Source organism: Mustela erminea, chromosome 18, assembly GCF_009829155.1.
Source record: "Mustela erminea isolate mMusErm1 chromosome 18, mMusErm1.Pri, whole genome shotgun sequence".
NCBI classification, from domain to species: domain Eukaryota; kingdom Metazoa; phylum Chordata; class Mammalia; order Carnivora; family Mustelidae; genus Mustela; species Mustela erminea.
In genome coordinates this window covers 6,199,382-6,215,554 of record NC_045631.1, presented here as the reverse complement: position 1 = coordinate 6,215,554, position 16,173 = coordinate 6,199,382, and positions in this window count along the sequence as shown.

Here is a 16,173-nt window from a genome sequence, read left to right as displayed (position 1 = left end):
CCTGAATGGACTAAGCTACTTGGACGAGCCATTTAATCTCTCATTTTCAGGAGAAGAACGCTTGCTTACACATCTCCCAGGATTATGAGTATCAGCGGAGATAATGTGTGTAAACACACATTCAAACTAGCAGAAGTTCTACTCAAGTATAATTCAACAAATTCCACAGCCCGTTTACCTTGGTGAATAAACACTTTCATTTTAGCCCCGATAAAATTTCCTAGTGAGACACTTGAATCTTACAAATGCTTGAGGAGGGACTGGCCACACCGTAATGTATTAACCCAAGTGGAAAGACAGTACATGGCATCATTCCACTTGTGCGTATCATGCTGAACGGGAGATGGTGGGGGCAGAGTTAAGTTCTGGGTTTTGTACTTTCTTATCAATCTCCTTTACAAGTGTATTTGTTTTCTATTGCTGCCTAACCAAATGACAGTGAACTCAGCAGCTTAAAACAACACACTTACGACATGGTTTCTGTGGGCCATCAATCAGGGCAGTCTAGCTGGACACTTTGCTCAGGGTCACAAGGTTGTAATCGAGGTGTTGGTCGGACTGTGTTCTCAACTAGGCCCAGCTAGGGAAGAATCTGCTTTCTGGCTCATTCCTGGTGTTGGCACATTTCATTTTCTGTGGAGCCAAAGCTTTGTTGGTGGCTGTTGGCTGCTCTTTGGTTTTAGAGGCATGAAGTTCCTAGAGCCCAGCCTCAATCTCTTGCCAGTGAGACTTCTCTTACTTCATTAAGTCTTCAAGGAGAAGCTTTAGTTTCAATCTGTGAAGATGGAGTTTTGTATCAAGTAGTGAGGTTGTGGACATGACATCCTATCAGTTTCACCATCCAATGCAACCCAAACCTGAGAGTGACATCCCGTTGTCCTTGTTGCATTGGTTAGAGGCGAGTCACAAGTTTTGCCTGCACTCAAGGGGAGAGGATTATATTAGGGCATGGACACAAAGGGGAGGGGTTCCGTGGCTACCCTAAAGTCTGTCCATCACAAGCAGCATTTAGGTATTTTTTTCAGAGCAGCAAGGAGTTGGCATGAGTTGAAGGGAAGGGTATGCGGTAACTGGAAACAATCAGAGAATTTCCTATTTCCCCAGTTTTTGTATTCCAAGACCACAACTAGTGTTTATCTAGTAACCTTAATCATTATCCAAACTGTAGATATCAGAGATCTACACTGAGCTGAGGAAGACACAATGATCTTGTGCCAGGCATTCAGTAGCAGGAGAAAATGACTTTGGGAGGTATGTTTGAACCCAAGAAAGACCCCACCGTATTGACAAAGAGGGATTATTATTAGGACCTACCTGGAATCATAAGGGGTAGCTTCTCTGCTGACTCAGACTTTATTTTATTGTTTCATTTAATGTATTACTCTCCCTATAATCTTAGCTGTATATCATAACCTCCTTACTTCAACCTCTTTTGACAATTGGCAAAGTCTTTAATGAATTTTGTTCAATTTTCTGAGATAGAGAATCTACTGGCTAGTTGTTTTTTTGTTTTGTTTTGTTTTGTTTGTAACAAGACCGTATAGGTGGTGGTCACCCTTTGGATTATCTTCCCCTGGGTCCATATATTCCCTGGTCTTTTCTGCTAAATCCTGAGGTGAGCTCAAAAGGTTGAAGTATATGGTTCAAAGTTTGCTCAAGTTACTGAAATTTCCCTCAAGGACTGTGGCTAGGGAAGCCTTTGTGATAACTCAATCGTGGGCATTTTCAATCAAGGAGAAAACTTATCACCCTATCTGTTTTTAAAGGCAAGACGGTCCAAGGCTATACAGTAAAATAGCATTGTAGTGGAAATTTTCAAGATGAAGAGAGTACAAAATACAAGGTCTGTCTCTAAAACCAATTTGTTTATTTAAAATGCAATGCAACATATGAACAGTTACTCCCGAGAAGCTGCATTAATGGCTTGGAGGATCAGATTAAAAAAATATATCTTGCAAAGAACACCAAAATACAAAAATAAAACAAAACCAACCCACCCACCCCACCCACACACAACAAAAAACACCCAACAGAGAAGATAAGTTTAGAGGACAGATACAATATATCCAATATGCAAATAATAAAACTTCTGGATGTATAAAATAGATCAGATATAACAAGAGTAATGATTAATGATATAATATAAAATTCAACTTTGGACATTAGGATTAACTTGATTAGATGCATTGAGGGACATCCCCCCTCACACACAGATACATATAGTCCACAGATTTCACAAAGGACAAGAGCATAAACAGAAACAATTTTTTGAGGTATTGGTTATGTCACAGAGGTAAGGGAACCATAAAAAAGGACTAAATTGGTTCCCAAATGCTAGAAAGCTGGGACCAAAGCACTGAATATCTGGAAGACTATGGTTGCTTGAATATAGTTGCTCCAAATAGCACTGTCATTGGTATTCTAAATCCTTACTAAATGGCAATGCAGTCCCACTCCCGGACAAAGATTCTCTGAGGAGCTAAAGCTGACCAAGATTATTTAAATCTGGCTACCAGAAGAAATGGAAATAAACTCTCCGGATAAGAGCTTCTCCCAATGAGGGCCCCCAAACTCCTAGAAATTAAAATTAAGCAATAAAGTCACAATCAAGATCTTGATCATCAAAACAAGCCCAAGGACAATGCATGACATTCAGCAGAAACAACCAATTTAGATCCCAAGTGCTACAAATATTGGAACTGTCAAATAAATATATAAGATATAAAAATCTTACATGTTAAACTAAAAAAAAATAAAGATGCTATTATGAAAAGGAAAATGATGCAAGAAGAGACCACTGGGAACAGTGCCATATGTTCTTAAGCAGTACACAATTATAAATCACAAACAGAAATGAACTTGAAGATTTGAAGAAAGGAATTTTCAAACTAAAAAACAGTATTTTAAAAGTAAAAATTACTTTTTAAAACATTTTTCTTTAAGTAAGCTCTATGCACAACATGGTGCTCACACTCATGACCCCAAGATCAAGAGTCATATGTCTCACTGACTGCGCCAGCCAGGAACCCCCCAAAAAAGGAATTTGTAGAAATGAAAAAAAAAATCAAGTAAATAATTCATTTTTTAAAGATTTGTTTATTTATTTTAGAGAGAGAGCAGGGGAGGGGCAGAGGGATACAGAGAGAGAGAGAATCTCAAGCAGACTCTCCACTGAGCATGGAGCTGGACACAGAGCTAGATTTCATGACCTTGAGGTCATAACCTGAGTTGAAACCAAAAGTCAGATGCTTAACTGAGTAAGCTACTCAAGCACCCTGAAATAAATAATTCAAAGTTGGGTTACGTAACAGATAAGAAATAACTGAAAAAGGAAAAGTGTAAAGAGAAAAATATTTCCAAAGAAACCGTATAGGTCACAACACAGAGAAACAGAGAGTTGGAAAATATGCAACAGACGTTGAGGAATCCAAATGACAGAATAAGAAAAACCAGCATACATCTTATTGGGTACCCAAAGGAAGAGTTTAGAAAATTAGGGATGGGGCGCTCAGGTGGCTCAGTCATTAAGTATCTGTCTTCAGCTCAGGTAATGATCTCAGGGTCATGGTATGGAGCCCCACATCAGGCTCTGTGCTCAGTGCAGAGCCTGCGTTTTTCCTCTCCCTCTGCCTGCTGTTCCCTCTGCTTGTGCTCGCTCTGTCAAATAAATAAATATAATCTTTAAAAATTAAAAAAAAAAGCTAAAAAAAAAAGAAAATTAGGGACAGTTATTGTTTGAAGAGTGAATAGCTATGATTTTTTTTTTTTTAGAAATGATAGAAAAAAATAATAACCCCCAAATCTAGCAAACACAAAATAGTTCCCACTAATGGATAAATTAAAAAGAAAACATGTCTATACATATCAGTGTGAAACAAAAACAGCAACAACAGAAACAGACAAAAGCGAGAAAGAAAGAAGGTTCACAGGCACGCAAGGGAGCAGCAGTAAGGTTGACAGCCTCCTTTTCAACAGCAAGTATGGAAGGTAGAAGACAAGGGATAACATTTTTCAAGTGATGAGGAAAAAAAAAATATGAACTTAGACATGGTTACCGAGAAAAATTACCTTTCACAATGAGGGTTGATATAAAACTATTTACGGAGAAAAACGGAATTTACAACAGAACATACAACAAAGAAGATACTGAGGATCTACTTCAAGAGAAGGAAAATGATGCCAGAAATACATTCCAAAATACACCAAGAAATGATAAGCAGATAAAACAGAAAATGCATAAACCAAGTACTTATGTATAAAGAAATAATAATATTTATAATAATATATATAAGGACTTTGAAAAAGAAGAGAATTAAGCTGTGAAACAAAAAATAGCAAGCATATTGGGAAAGTATGAGAATATTAAAATGGTTTTATTCCTTGTATTTTCAGGGGAGGATTATGATATTGTTTAATTTTAGACCTTGTTAAGCTAGATGTATATAATAAAATTTCAGGGGTCATTAGTAAAGAAAATTTTAAAATGTGTAAAATTATAAACCAATACAGTAAAAACTGAATGATGATAAAACCCTTTCGATCAATTTTTTTTAAAGAAAGAAAAAAAAAGCACCCAAAAAGCAAGACAAAAATTTACATCAGTATTTACACTGAGAATGACCAAAAAAAAAAATGAACAAAATAAAGAAAATTTGCTTGAAGCTTCACAATTAAGGAGCAGGAAATACTTACGGGGCAAATAACTGGGATAAGAAGAAACTGAGAAGGGACTGACTTTTTGGTTTGGAAAACCTAAATGATAATAAATTCCGAACAATCAAGACAGATAAGCAGGGATCTAGCTAATGAAGCAATCAGATACAGATTTAACACAGTTATCCTTAATATGACCAAGGAAATAAAAGATAAAATTAAGAATTTCATGAGAGAACAAAAAACAGTAGAAAAATATATGGATATTGAAATGAAAAATATAGGAATCAAAATTAAGACCTTGTAGATGAGTTTAATGATAAACCAGATTCAGTTAAATTCAGTGAACAGGAAGTTAGGGGAAAAAATAGCCAGAATGAAACAAGAAAAAAAAAAAAAGAAAGAAAATATAGAATATACTATAGGGAATAGAGTAAAATTAAAAAATTGTCAACAGTGGTATTGGTATCTGAGGAGAGGGAAGATACCAAAAAAAGGCAGAAACAATATTTAAAGAGAGAGTAGGTGAAATTTTTACAAAATTGATGAGACGAGTCAGATATCCAAAAAGTCATCTATGCATCACAAGGATCAAAATTAAAAGAATATAATATTTCAGATTTGAACAACACAAATTACATGTTTGAACTAATGGACATAAATAGAACTCAGCATCCAACAAGAAGAAAATGTACATTCTCCACAAATACCCACGGTTTATTTTCAGAAACAGACCATGTACTAGGCAATAAGTCAATTCTGAAAAAATTTTGAAGACTCAGAATAAGAAAGTCTGCATTCTCTGACCACAAATGCAATTAACTTAATATTTCTGCTCATGGTTGTGTGTACAGTAGAGGCTCTCATGCTTCAGGAAATAGGAATATGAATATCTTAGCAGCACAAACAAAATGAGCATAACCCAGATGTTTATCAATAGGCCAATGGTTAAAAATATTATAAAGTGAGGCACCTGGGTGGCTCAGTTGGTAAAGCCTCTGCCTTCAACTTGGGTCCTGATCCCAGGGTCCTGGGATCGAGCCCCACATCGGGCTCTCTGCTCAGCGGGGAGCCTGCTTCTCCCTCTCCCTCTGCCTGCCTCTCTGCCTACTTGTGCTCTCTATTTCTCTGTCAAATAAATAAATACAATCTTAAAAAAATATAAATTATCGTCATTAAGGAATATTAATTGGAAGTGGAGGTGCATACAACATGAATGAATCCTAAGAAATAAAAAATCATGTTGTGTGAAAAAAGCAAGATGCCAGACTATATGTAATTATGCATGTCCATATAACTTTTTAAAAAGCATGAAGGTTGACAAAAAATAAACATAGATATAGAAGATTTGAAAAACCAATCACCCAGCTTGGCAGTATGATATTTTGCCATGTACAAATGGAGAATATACATGGTTTTCTCATGCCCATAAACACATATATTTTGATCACATACTTGATTTAAAAAAAAAAAAAAAACCCTTAGCATATTCCAAAGTGTAAAGGTTTTTTTTTTTTTTTTTAAGATTTTTATTTGTTTATTTGACAGAGGGAGATCACAAGTAGGCAGAGAGGCAGGCAGAGAGAAAAGGAGGGGAAGGAAGCAGGCTCCTGCTGAGCAGAGAACCCGATGGGGGGCTTGATCCCAGGACCCTGGGATCATGACCTGAGCTGAAGGCAGAGGCTTTAACCCACTGAGCCACCCAGGCGCCCTAGTGTATAGTTTTGTAAGTCAAAACTCATTAAACCAGAAAACCTAAAATCACATAAAAAGGTGATTCTATCAACCCATTTAAAAAGAGAGAACATGGATATTAAGGATTGTAATTCTAAACAAGGCCTGTATTAGAGAAAAAAGTAAGGTCTACAATATGTAAGATTAATAAAAAGAAAAACACATTTCTACCTATGATTGACATCTAAAATTATTTTTCTTAGAAAACAATTCATAGTTTTATAAAATTTTCATTATTTATAACCTGAAATTAAATGAACTAGCATGACACTGTAAGGTAAAAAAGCAAAAGAAAATCAATGGATACTAAAATTGGTATGAAAGTGCAAGGGACCCCAAATAGTCAAAATTAACTTGAAAAAGAAAAACAACATCAGAGGGCTCATACATTTGGACTTCAAATTTACTCAAAGCTACAGTCATCAAACTGTGGAGTTGGCATAAGGAAAGACACACAGACCAGGGAGACAGAACTGAATGCCTAGAAATAAGCCCATATATACCGTTTACTGATATTCCACAAGGACGCAAAGGTCATTCAGTGGGAAAAGAACAGTCTCAAGAAATACTTCTGGAACAACTAAATAGTTACAGGAAGAATGAATTTGTACCCTTACACTGTATACAACAAATAACTCAAAATGGCTCAAAGACCTATATGAGTTAAAATTATAAAACTCCTAGAAGAAAACACAGGTAAGTCTTCATGACCTTAGATTTGGCCATGGATTCTTAGGTATAATATCAAAATCCTGAAAAACAAAAGAAAACATGGATATACCAAATTTCACCAATGTTAAACAAATTTGTTCATCAAAGACCATTTTATCAAGAAAGTGAAAAGACAACGTATAGAATGAGAAAGATTATTTTCAATTTACATATCTGATGAGGAATCCGTGTCTAGACTATATAAAGAATTCTTACAAATGTATAATAAAAAGACAAATTTTTAAGTGGACAAAGTAAGAACTGAAAACACATTTAAAAAAGAAAAGGTTTAGGTGGCTCAGTAGGTTAAAGCCTCTGCCTTCGGCTCAGGTCACGATCCCAGGGTCCTGGGATCAAGCCCCGCATCCGGCTCTCTGCTCCGCAGGGAACCTGCTTCCTCCTCTCTCCCTCTGCCTGCCTCTCTGCCTACTTGTGATCTCTGTCTGTCAAATAAATAAATAAAATCTTAAAAAAATAAAAATAAAAGGTTTCTAAGTAGTCAACAAGCACATGAAAAGATCGTTAGTCATCACGGAAATACAAACCAAAACAACAATGAGATCTATTCCCCATCCATTAAAATAGCTAGAAAGTGGGGCACCCGTGCGGCTCAGTCTGTGAAGCATCTGCCTTCAGCTCAGGTCATGTTTCCAGGGTCCCAGGATGGAGCCCCATATCAGGCTCCCTGCTGAGCTAGGAACCTGCTTCTGCCACTCCCCCTGCTTGTGCTCTCTCACTCTGTCAAATAAATATATAAAATCTTAAAAATAAAAAAATAAAATAGCTAGAAAGTTCTACAACAGGAAGTGTCGGAGAGACTGTGGAGAAATCTGTATCTGAATCACTGCTGATGGGATTGCAAAATGGTTTAGCTGCTTTGGAAGATAGTCTGGTAGATTCTCAAATGGTTCAATTCATGACCTATCATTTCCACTTCTTGTATTTACCCCCAGAGAACCGACAACATATGTCCACACGAAAACTCACACAGGAAAGTTTGTAGCAGCATTATTCACAATCGCCGAAAGATGACCACAACCCAAATGCTCATTGACTGATGAATGGATAAACAAATATTGTACATCCATTTTTCAAAAACAGACAACTCACCCCAATGGAGTCAATTCCGCTAAGCTCACATCACTAAACCAAGACTTAATATCTAACCTATCGGCAATTTCCGCCTCTCCCAGCAATGTAATCTTAACCAGCCAGTCTGGAATTTTCCTGGACACACTAGCGAAGTAATCTTCTGGTAGATCCCTACTGTACCCCAAAAGAAGATGGCCTTATCTGACACCATCCACTCTTTGCTAGCAACTTCCTTGTTCTGCCTTCTTCTGCCTATAGAACTCTTTCATTTTTTGGTTCTTCAGAGCTCCTTTCTGTTTGCTAGATAGGATGATGCCCAATTCACAGATTGTTGAATAAAGCCAGTAAGATCTTAAAAAAAAAAAACCAAAAAAACAAAACAAAAAAAAAACAGAACAGAACCAAATTCAGCTGGGTAAATCTGCAAACACCACACAACAGAATATCATTTGGCCATATAAAGGAGTGAAGTACTGGTGCATGCTATAGCATAAACTGACCTAGAAACAATTTGCAAGGTGAAAGAAGTCAATCACAAAAGACCACCTATTAGGATTCTAGCTGTACAAAATGTACACAATGGGCAAATTTATAGAGAGACAGGAAGTAGGTTAATGTTTCTTTAAGGGTAGTGGGACATAAAAGTATGGAGATTATAGTTAAAGTATGCGGGATATCTTTTTAAGAGGATGAAAAATGTTCTAAATTGGACTGTGATGATGGTTGCACGTATTGGTGAATATATTAAAAACCAGTGAATTAAACACATTAAATGGATGAACTGTATGGTCTGTGAATTATATACTTAAATAAAACTGTTACAAGCAAAGAAACTCAAAATAACCTAAAAAAAAACTTGGAGAGGAAATTTAATAAAGACAAAATCAGTGACATATGGAAAAACTCACTGGACATTAAAAATACCACCAAAAGCTGGTTTTGCAAGAGCCAACGATGTTGATCATTCTTGTCAAGTCCCATTCCTAATAAAACTGCTAAGGAAAGTAGTACTAGAAAGCTCTTAAAGCTGATAATGACTATTGACCTGAGGCCAGCATTACATTGAATATAAAATCATTATGTATAAAACTACTCCAAGGAAAATCAGAAATAAACAATGGCTACAGGAGATTTTAGAGTTTCTGTTTAATTGATTAAGGTAGGAAAGCCAGGATGACAAAGTACATATGGAAAATGAAAAAGCAGGGACGCCTGGGTGGCTCAGTCAGTAAAAGGGTCTGCCTTTAGCTCAGGTGATGATCCCAGAGATCTGGGATCAAGTCCCATGTCAGGCTCCTTGCTCAGTGGGGAGCCTGCTTCTCCCTCCCCCTCCGCCTTTCCCTGGACTCGTGCTGTCTCTCCCTCTGACAAATAAATACATAAAATCTTTAAAAAAAGAAAATTAAAAGGTAGAGTCATCATTTTTTGCAGATGATCTAATTATACATGCTGAAAGCATAAGATAAGTTTGGAAGTTGTAAGAGAATTTGGTAAGGTGGCTAGAGGTGAACCTCTAATGGAGGGTTGAGAATGGGTCTGGAGGATGATCATCAGCCTTTTCTGTGAAGTTCAGTTTATCACAGTAAACACACATCACATTTGTAGTTTGAAGGGAAAGCAGAGGATGATAATAATTTTTTTTAAAGTAAGATAAAATGCCTCCATGCAGCAAAAACACTTCCAAGAAAATGAAGTATCTTTGAATTTCACAGGGACTGGGGAATCGGACTGGGAAGAGACCGGAAGTGATCCCAAACTACCTAGCAGCTGATGCCAAGTCAGCAACTTGTAGCAGCTTTCTCTACTATCAGGCTTCTGTGGCTGGATTTCTACAGAGTGTATACGAGAATGGCAATTTTCCAAAAAGAAAGGTTTTCCTGGGTCACACTACCTTCTTCCCTCGGCTATATACAGGTATTTTTTCCCCCACATAACTGTGGACTTACACCAAAAAAATTTAGGCAGCATCACTTTAAAAAGGGCAAGAATATGAGCTACTTGATGAACTTTCTTTTCCAAATCTAAATGACTATGAACTGTGGTCTGGACATGGCAACATCATTTTAGCAAGTGAAAATGGGCAAATCGAAACAAAACAATCGGGTGTGGAGGAGTGATGTTTTAGTTTAATTATTATTAAAACATCTTTAATAATAATGATGATAATAGACACCATTTGTTGAATATTCTGCATGTTTTCTCCTTTATGCATTTCTTCCTACCCCAATCCCGCCCCAATTTGCAACCGAAGAAACTAAGCCTTAAAAAATGCAAATAATTGGCTTAAGGTCAGAAAACGTGGTAAAGCTGGAGTTTCTACCAGGTGATAAACCACCTCCCAACTTTTTGTGACCCCCCTCAGTGTCCCAACATACAAAGTGTTCAATGGAAATGGGGTTAAATCATCAGACACGTGTTCCCCCCTCTCATCAAGACTCCAATCTGTTCTGGGTGGGAAGGAGAGAATTAAGCTACTTTATTTCTTCTCTTTCTCTCAATCCCCCCTGCCACTCTTATGCATAAAGTTGAGGGCTAGAAAATGAAGATAAGACATCTATGAAGACCCTGGGAAATGAATCAATTTCGAAGAGCTAAAGGAGAAATATCTGCATAAGCCATCACAGTGAATGACCAGAAATCCAAGTAGCACATATCTTGATTGGGATGATAGATGCACTGACATTTACACTGCATTTACACAGTATTTCTCTCCGAATGAGCCCTTTGTTGTGTCTTTATTTAATTGTGCCAGCATCTTCCAGTGTCTTAGGTATAAATTTAATTCCACTGGGAGGTCCTGGCTGGGGGTAAGGATGTCCTGCGCTGGATAAAGACCATTAAGGAGGATGACTCTGTTTCCCAGACACATATGGACAAAGGCCCAACCCCCATCACTTGTAATTTCCAGGAACCCCCCGGGGAGGGCCTCTTCCTGCAGGGTCCCAGAGCTGGTTGTTCAAAGGGTTGTACTGAATTCCAAGGCTGGAAAGGAAACCACAAATATCATTGCTGCACTCCTCAATTAGATGCCCCTTGATCACCTTTTGATCCCCGGGATCCCAACACTCTCTGCCTGCAGTCTGGCAGAGCCCCAGCGTCTGGCCGGAGGACTATGACCCTCCTCCCCCAAGCCTTTGAATGACAACATTTTTGTTACAGTACTGTAGCCCTCTAATAAATTCCTCAGTTGTGGTTAGCACACCAGACTATTTAGACATAGTCCACAAACTGTTTGGACTGCGGGGGCAGGTTTTGGCATTTGCATTTTCAGACTGGTTCAGATCGTTTTAGATGGCTGACAACATAATACATCTTCCGGAAAGTTTGCAAGGCGGGGTGCGGGGGGGGGGGGTGGATCTCTAATTAAACCAGCATCCCTGAAGCAACCTGCACAGCGCGGACGTTTGCTCTTGCGGTGGCCTTCAAGGAAAATCACAATTTGTCACAGGGGGCGGGGGGGAGGGGATGACTCAAGGGATATTTGGCAGCAAAGATGAATTATTAGGAATTGCAGGGAACTGTAGTGTGTTCTGTTGATCCCAGATGTTGGGAAGATCCCACTGGTTGCAGACTTGTTTTATTTGCCTTGTTAAGTTGGGTTAAGAGGATTTTAGAAGACGTTCCAAAAACAATCGGGGTCTGCACTGTGGTTACTGAGTACCTGAAATGTGGCTAGTTAGAAAGGAGGAATTTAATTTTTTATCTTATAAAGGTTAACTTTTTAAAAATTTTATTTATTTGACAGAGAGAGAAAGATCACAAGTAGGCAGAGAGAGAGGAGGAAGCAGGCTCCTTGCTGAGCAGAGAGCCCGAAGCAGGGCTCAATTCCAGGACCCTGAAATCATGACGTGAGCCGAAGGCAGAGGCTTTAACCCACTGAGCAACCCAGGCACCCTTATAAATGTTAATTAATTTAAATTTTAAAAATTCCTTTACCAGGAAACTTTAAAGTATATTTGAAATGACTTGGGTATGTGAATCTACTTTTTCAATGGCAAATAGTAGCAAATATAAATACAAAGTAAGTATTTCTGATGAAATTTAGCCCTCAAATTGAGACGTGTGTAAATGTATAATATATTCCAGACCTGGAAGACGTAGTATTAAAGAAACAAACTATTTTGCCAAAAATTCTTTATGTTAACTCCATGTTGAAATGACAATATTTGGGGTTAGTTGAGTTAAATAAAATATATAATTAAAATTGATTCCATTTTTTTTTTAACTTTTAAATGTGGCTAATGGAAAAATTTGAATTATATATGAGGCTCACATTACATTTCTGTTGGACCACACTGAGCCGGACCACGCTGCTATTCCCACTGGCTTACTGCTTACAACATCATTTCTGGAATCAGGTACCTAGAGGCATCTTCAGATCCTATGTGCTGGGTCCTCTCATACTCTCCACAATTTCAAGCTTGTTGTCCAGAGTGATACAAAGGAGTCCATGTCAGACCAAATTAAACCTATGTTAGTTCAGTCATGCTACAATTTCAGCCCTGAACCAGGTGCTTTTATGATCTAGAGTAATTCCCAAGAGTCTGCAGGCTTGTGAGGCAAAACATGACACACAACAGTGAGCAATGGAAAGTGGTACAATCTGACCCTAAAATCAACTCTGGTAGGGTTACCCATGAAAGATGGGGAGGCCAGTTAAATTTGAATTTCGACAAATGACAAATCATTTCTCTGTGTAATTATGTTCCATGCAAAAAGACGGTTCCGGGTTTTTATTTGCTAACTCCAGCAATCCTAAGCAGCAGGGACTATAGAACATCAAAGAGAAATCCCTTCTCTTGGAAAAACCCAGCCCAGGTCTACAAGGATGGATGTGATAGAATGATCTGGTTCCTTGAGTAAATAAACAATGCATATCTTGACTTTGTGCTGCTTTCTTCACTTCTGGATATTATCTGCTCAATCCCTGAGCAGTTCAGAGATGAAAGGGAAAAGGGGTAGCAGGAGAGCTTATGTAACTTTTATGTTAGTCCATACACTATCATGGGTAAAAGCCAGGTCTTCCCATAGGAATGAGTTTTTGGTAGCAGCCAGACTGTAGAACTTGGTGGCTCACACCTACAGCTACTCCTAAACTGCCACAGAATCTATTCTTTTTTTTTTTTTTAAAGATTTTATTTATTTATTTGACAGAGAGATCACAAGTAGGCAGAGAGGCAGGCAGAGAGAGAGAGAGAGAGAGGAGGAAGCAGGCTCCCCGCTGAGCAGAGAGCCCGACGTGGGACTCGATCCCAGGACCTTGAGATCGTGACCTGAGCCGAAGGCAGCGGCTTAACCCACTGAGCCACCCAGTAACCCCCACAGAATCTATTCTAAAACAAGAAGAAAAAGAAATTCACAAATCCTGGAAAGGACAACGCTCCACTCCCCACAATGGCCAGCAGCTCTGGGAATGGCCGAAGGATTCGCTCTGGCGTGAAAATACCATGTTGGACAAGGTATCACAACCTACAAACTTGCTTGGGATTCTTCATGCCCCACATCTCTCCCCAGGTTCAGGCTGAACAAGGACGGTGGGGAGAACAAGTCAGAGTGGAGTGGGAGAAGCTGCCCTGTGTTGAAGGACATACCCTGAGTCCCAGGAACCCTCACACAGCTCTCCAAGCACCCGTGGAAAGAGAAGATCCCAGGTAATCCACTTACTGACATTTATCTGGTAGAGGACTTTTTTTCCCTGTGCTCCCAGTCTCAGTTGCTGGAACCCATCAGCTCACATAAATTGCCTAAGATCAGAAATGCTGCTTTGCCCTCACAGATGGGTTGCCTCCCACCCTCAAACACCTCATTACCAATCTGCCCCTCTGCTGGATTTGCACAGGTTATGGCTGCTAGAGCCCCTGAAGAATGCTGCCCTCCACTCAGACATTTGACCTGACCCGCTTATCTCATGGATGTGATTCTTTCACTGCATTTGTCATATTCAAGATACTTCCAGGCATTTCAAAGAAATGCTACAGAATCCTAAAATGAGTTTTTAAAAGATTTTATTTGAGAGACTGGGCAAGCACCAGAGAAGGAGAGAGTGTGTGCGCACAAGCAGGGGTGGAAGAGGCAGAGGGAGAAGCAGACTCCCCATTGAGCAGGGAGCCTGACACAGGGCTTGATCCCAGGACCTTGGGATCATGACCTGAGCCAATGGCAGATGCTTAACTGACTGAGCCACCCAGGCACCCCTAAAATGATTTTAATTTAGACACTTAATTAGGATACATGAAGTGGTGGAGGGTAGGATCGTGTTAAAATCAAATGATTCCAGATGAAGCCACCCTTTGTGCTTGGTTTTCTGAGTCATTCTAATTACTACTTTGGTGGCCCATTTTCACGCCATGTGTCAGACAAGACTTTTGAATTTTTGCTCAGGAAATGCCCATAATGACTGGGCTGCAAGTCCAAAGAGAATCTGAAACATTGTTAAAGATTTCAAAGCCATATTTTTCTTCACTCATTCATTCATACTAAGAAACATAAAATGGGATCTGTATTTTAATATAAATGTGGAAGATTTTTAAAAGATAAAATGTATATAAATATGTACATAAATTTATATGAATGTTGACTCTATAGTCAATAATAACATCACAGTGAGTTTTAAAATATAAACACAGTGGAATGGAACCAACAGTGGGAGAAGCAATCAAACTTAACAAGTTTGATACAATACTGTTGTCTGTATCACTCTACTGTGTATCTGATCTCCAGAACTTATTTATCTGCTAGTTGAAAGTTTGTACCCTTAAATAAATTTCTCATATGTCCCTACCCCTCCCCCCCAACCCCTGGTAACCACAGTTATACTGTTCATAAGACATTGGGTGTTTTAGACTCCACATATAAGTGATACCACACAGTATTTGCCTTTTTTTCTATCTGACTTATTTCACTTAGCCTAATGTCTTCAAGGTCTATTCCTGTTGTCACAAATGGCAGAATTTCCTTCTTTCTTGGGGTTGATTCCATTGTGTATATATATTCCACATCTTCTTTATCCATTCATCTGTTGATGGGCACTGAAGTTGTTAAGTAATGAGCGCTCTGCCATAATGAATAAAGCTGCGATAAACAGAGGAGTGCATATCTCTCTTCCATATCCTATTTTCACTTCCTTGAATATATACCTGGAAGTAGAACTGCTAGGTCATAGGGTAGCTCTGTTTTTAATTTTTTGAGGAACCTCCATACTGTTCTCAGTAGTGGCCAGGCCAATTTATATTTTCCACAAAAGTGGACAAGGATTCCCTTTTCTCCACATACTCACCAACACTTGTTATCTTTTGTCTTCTTCACGATGGCAATTCTCACAGGTATGAGGTGGTATCTCCTTGTGGTTTTGATTTGCATTCCCTGACAATCAGTGATACGGAGCAGCAAGATGGAAGCTTTAAATTCCAATGTATCAGTAATCACATTAAACATAAATGGACTAAATGTTCAACTGGAATTCAGACTGTCATACTAGATGAGAGCTAGTATGAGAGCTAGAAATCATATCTGACAGGGATACAGAAAGATTTAAAGGATGAGAATGGGGAAAGATATGGCATGCAAACATTAACCAAAAGAAAGCTGATGCAGCTATATTGATATCAGACATTTCTTAAAGGCAAAAAAGTACTGCTAGAGATAAAGGGAGATAATTCATACTGATAAACATTTCAATTTATCATAAATATATAATTCTAAATGTGGATGCATCTCATAAGATAACCAAAACATTGAATAAACATTGGCAAGAATATAAGAAGTAGGTATATTCACAGTCATGTAGGAGAATAAACACACTTGTCTTGTTTACATAGAACAAGCGAGTCAAGAGTTAATAGGGAAAGGGGCGCCTGGGTGGCTCAGTGGGTTAAGCCTCTACCTTCGGCTCAGGTCATGATCTCAGGGTCCTGGGATTGAGCCCTGCATCAGGCTTTGTGCTTGGTGAGGAGCCTGCTTCCCGGCCCCCCCCCCCCCCCCCCG